Consider the following 5,620-nt stretch of genomic DNA (forward strand, 5'->3'; position numbering starts at 1 on the left):
TAGACTGATTTATATATATATTTTTTATTTTAAGGTAAAGAGGATACAGATACAGATCAGCAAAGTAACTGATTTTTCAGGGTTTTTTACAATTCTATATATTAATATGTCAGAAGAATATCAATACATTTTTTCATAGTGATTTAAAGTGTTTCCGTTATGTTTGGAGACTCTTTTATGGTATTATTAAATGTATTAGAATATAATTTTCACAATATATAATTAATAATAAGATAATATATACTATTTTGACTAATTCATATAAATGTGTACAATCTTATTTGTAAAATATACGTAGTAAAAAAACGGCATATTAAGCTAATCAGGTTTCAACTAATTTTTTAAGTTCTACAAAGTTTAATCTAATATTTTAGTCAGTTTTGAAGTAAGTTGAGATGTCTAGAAACATTCATTTGATTTTTTTACAGTGTAGTATGATTTGCTTATCCCCCAGCGATGGTTAGGTTTAGGGGCAGGGTTGGGTGCCATGCCTCCTTTTTAAAATCGTACATTTTTGTACGACTAAACTCGTACAAATTAGCCACCAAACTGGCAAAACATAAAATAGTTACGTTTTCTCGTGAAATCAGGCTGGTTTTTCCACACATTTAAAAAATATATGAATAATATTTTGAAATAATTTGAGTGTTGACTATTGAATGTTGATCAATATGATTAAAAATACATAAATACTTAACCGATATGTAAGCTAACACGGAATCTGCGCGGGCAGAATTCCACAGATTTTTAGCCTATCATTGGTTCTGTTTATTTACTTGTGTAAATGGGTATAAATTCATATTTTATTATTTTTTTTAATAATTTCAGTAATATTATTAATATGAAAATATTTATATGATTTATTTACAATATAGTTTGTACAGTAATATTTTCTGTCTTTTAGTAGAGATATTGTATGAGAGACTTGCTTTGTTTACCAAATAAAGTGGATCTAATTGGATTAGCACTTTTATCATTAAATACAAGTTAAAAAGGGTATTTCTTTTTATTTTATATATTAAGGTTTTTAGTAATGACACTCCCAAAATCATTCCGCATAAATTTGCAGATTTTTTCCAAAATTCTGCACAGAAATTGCAAAAAATGTCTGCAGATTCCTTCTGGCCCCAAAATGGTACTGATACATTATGTTTTCACAGTTATAGAATTCTACTTTGTGTTACTTTATTTCTTAAACCAATATAAAATAAAAATTTCTGAACTACAGGTATATTACATTAAAAAAAAGATGGATATTTATAAACAATTAATAAAACTCTGAAGTGAATGAACATCAACCAATAACAGATACAGTTTTTACTTCTTAATCCAATGCAATATATTTTATGATGGACTATCTTGTATGAAATATATCAATAAAGGGTTGAAATTATTCATGAAATATTTCTTATCATACTGGTTGATCAGAATATATTACCCAACAATCGATATGGTACCGATATATTATCACAATATATCATTTGGAACACATCCTAAAAATCAGTCAGTAACACTTAAAAATAATGGTCCATTAGTTAATGTATTTACTAGCATGAACAACCATTTTTAATACATTTATTACATCTTTGTTAATATTAGTTAATGTTATTTAAGCTAAATAACGTTAGTTCATATCAACTCACAGTGCTTTATTGTTAACAAGCACAACTTTGGAGCTTAATAATTCATTAGTAAATGTTGAACTATGATTAATAAATGCTTTACCAGATTATTCATACTTCATACATTAACTAATGAACCATTATTTTTATATTTGTATCCTCATGATTCATTATTTTGACAAAAAAAAGTTTGGCAATAACTGATCAAAATTATTTTTTATGCAAAAAAGTGTATCATTTTATTATTCATTACTTTTTAGTTATCGGAACACATTAATGAATTTTTATTGTGTCACTAGAATACTTTTTGTTTATTTTGAGTTCTTATTTTTTTATATGTATTTAAAATTATTTAATAAAAAAATAAGAATATTTTAAATTAAACTGAACTTAAATTACAAAATTAAAATTTGACAGTAAATTCTATTAACCTCCCTTCCTCCCACTGTTTGCAAATTTTTTGAAATATAAAATATATTTTGTGTTGCCTATAGAAAGAAATGAATAAGAGAAACACTTCTTAAACTATCATTAAAGAAATAGTGGGTAATTATTGCAGCAATAAGAAATAAGCATGGTTAATTACACGAACCGCAAACGTACAAATGCGTGTTAAAGATCCATATCATCTGAGAACAGTGTTATCTCTACCTGATTTGACTGATGTCTGGATAAGGATGAGAAGTTTGGCCCCTGTCATCAGTCTGGGGTCAAATGGTCACCATGATCCTCCCAGTCCAGGTGTTCTTAGTTTGCTTTAACTCAAACAGACTTTTTTGTCACAAAAATGGGGCTTGCTGTGCTTACTGTGGTTATAACAATAGTCAATATGCCGGTTTTCACACACACTGATTGACACTGACATATATTATTTTTATTTGATTTGATTTTTTCTTTACAGTGGGTACGCAAAGTAGTCAGACACCCTTACATTTTTCTCTCTTTGTATAATTGCACCTCATATTGCAATCCAAAAACAGAATTGTTTACATTTTTGCAGATTTTTAAAAAAGAAAAACTGAAATATCTGTTTGAAATATCAGTCTAAGTACTTTCTATACACACTGTATAAATATTAAAAAGAAACATTACATCTAACCTAATTGTGCTTCTCAATGAGTGCGTACAACCAAAAAACAAGACTGGTCATGATGTTTCTACTTACCCCAATTCCAAAAAAAAAAAAAAAAAGTTTATAAAATGCAATGAAATCAAAAAAATGTGATTTGTTAAAGGGATAGTTCACAAAAAAATTAAAATCAATTACTCACCCATCCAAACCCGTTTGAGTTTCTTCCTTCTGTTGAACACAAAGTAAGATATACTGCAAAACGTTGGTGGAAAAAAATGTGCATCAAAAAAAAATGTAAATATGACTTTGTTCATCTTGATCTCCCACGCCAGATTAGTGTGTGTGTTTATTATAGACAATATGATGCAGAATTAAGAACGATTGCACATAGTAAACTCACCCTCATATGTGTGACGAGAAATGTTATGCTATTTATTTACAACCATTAGCAACTACCAACATAGTGGCTATTCATCCTGGGGTCTAACAAATAAAATTACAATTTTACATTAAATCACCATCAAAACCAATATAATTAAACATGAAACATTTTGAAATTTGAATGTGATTGAACTGAATGTCTCTGGAAAGTTGTTGCATATGGAGGATGAGGGAGCTCTCAGATTTCATTCATTGTTCTGGGAACAAAAGTCCCAGAAAAATGGAATACCTTCCATAGTATGCGAGTAATTAATAAAATAATTTTTGGCCGAACAAAAATATCCCTGTCGCCCGACTATTTTGAAGTCTGTTGTAGCTATTGTTATATTAATCGGTCCACATTTACAGAATACATTTTAACAATTTTGTTAATTAAATAAATGTTAAAGAAAATTAGCATATTTTTATATTGTATCCCACATGTTTGGAAATCGGTGTTGTAGTAGGTTGCTTTCTTTTAACGAAATCCTTCTAGATTATCTTTTTTTTTTCTTTTAGTATTTTTAGCCTTTCACGACTTACGTTTGTAAAAAAAAAAAAAAAAGGCTCAGTCAAACTCTGGTTTCATTTTTTTATTGTTTTTACATCGTAAAAAAGCATCAAGAGAATATTTTTCAATATCAAAAATGTTTCCTGAAACATGTTGAAGAAACGACATGTGCGAACTGAATTTCATCAATTTAAAAGACAAAACTTGACAATTCCTGTCAACATATGTCAACATATACACTTCTTAAGTAAAATTGGTTATCAGAATATGTGCACGATGTTGCAGCCGTAAAAAATTAAAACTATTATACCAAAATGGAATAAGGTACATTTTTCAAACATTACAGGTTAAAATTAATGCAATCTCATGGGAACACACAACTTTTGATTTAGCATCTAATTCCAACACTATCTCAAGCCAATTCGTCATTTTTAGTTTAATGGCTAATTTGTATCAATTTATGCGATGTCCTTCATACATTTTAGTACAATTTGCTCATCACACAATCATGATTGGGTTTAGGGGTGAAGTTTGGTGCCATGTCTACTTTTAAAAAATCTTACATTTTCATATGACTGATATTAGCCACTAAACTGACAAAACGTAAAATAGTTAAGTTTTCTTGTGAGATAATGTTAGCTAATTCATATGAATTTGTCCAACCTCATTTGTACATTTTATTACAGTTTGCTCATCCACCAATGATGTTGAGTTAGGGTTTGGGGACATGCCTCCTTTTAAAAATAGTTGTTTATATGAATGAAATCATATAAATTAGCCAAATTTTTTGGCAGTATGTAAAAAAAGTTATGTTTTCTTTTTAGATGAGGCTGGTTTATTCAACACTGAATATAAAAGTATATTCACACACACATTGCAAATAAAAAATAGTTTTCCCCCTGGAAAATAACAATTTGATCAGAATAACAAAAGTTTTCATTTGCTGTGATTGAAAACTACACTTTTTCTACAAAATGTTGATCACTTAACTATTTAGAAGTAAAAACTTTGGTATTATGTCTAAAAAAGTGTAAAGTATATAAGCATGTCTTAAAACATGGCACCTTGTTTTTTTGGCGGGAAAATAAAGAACTAAAACACGTTTTATTTAAATAGTTTTTGATCAATAGTTTATAGAACAAACATTCTGTCATAAAAAAGTAATTCTTTGTCTTTATGAACTTTTGTATGCTTTCAATAGCTGAATAAATATGAAATCTGGCCTGTTTCCGACTGCAGTGAGTTGAGGTGTTCTTCACAGCTAACACAAGCTCTTTAGTCTACAGTTGAAGAGTGCGAATGTCTATAATCAGGAGAAACTCCTCTCTAATCTTCTCTACTTTGAAATTAACTTCTCAGAAGTATGAACTGAGAATGTTTGCCTTTAAGAACTCCAATGCTATTTATTATCTTCTGCTGCTTTTACATTAACATACAAATTATCTAAAAAGTAAGTCACTGTCTCACTTCTCTCTCTCAACTCTTATATTTGGCTCTGAATGAGTTTTAGGTTACAGTAAAATGTATAACTTCGGCTTAGGCTTGTCAAATGCTGACCATTTAACCACATATTTAATTTACTGAATCTACAAGTAATACTAACACATTTTAAACATACAGAATTTCCATGCATTTTCTTAATATATAGTCTTTCTTAAAATGGTCTCATATGCAATATGAGCTGTCAGTGTCATAACAGAATAAAGAAATGGAGGTTTAGATATGGAATTTCAAATTGCATTTGTTTCAAATGTTAAATCAGATCCTAAATCTACTAAGCTGCCAAACTAGACAGGATTTCCTCACTGAACATTGTTCTTAGAATGTTCAGAATATGTAACAAAAATATAACTCGGATTTACCAAACAAACAAACAAACAAACAAACAAACAAACAAACAAACAAACAAAGAACAACAAATAAAATAAAACCAACAACAAAAATATTTCTTTTAGTAAATTTTCAGAACATTATGATGGCAGAGAACTATAGAAG

This window comes from Danio rerio, chromosome 4 (genome assembly GCF_049306965.1).
Source record: "Danio rerio strain Tuebingen ecotype United States chromosome 4, GRCz12tu, whole genome shotgun sequence".
Classification (NCBI taxonomy): Eukaryota; Metazoa; Chordata; class Actinopteri; order Cypriniformes; family Danionidae; genus Danio; species Danio rerio.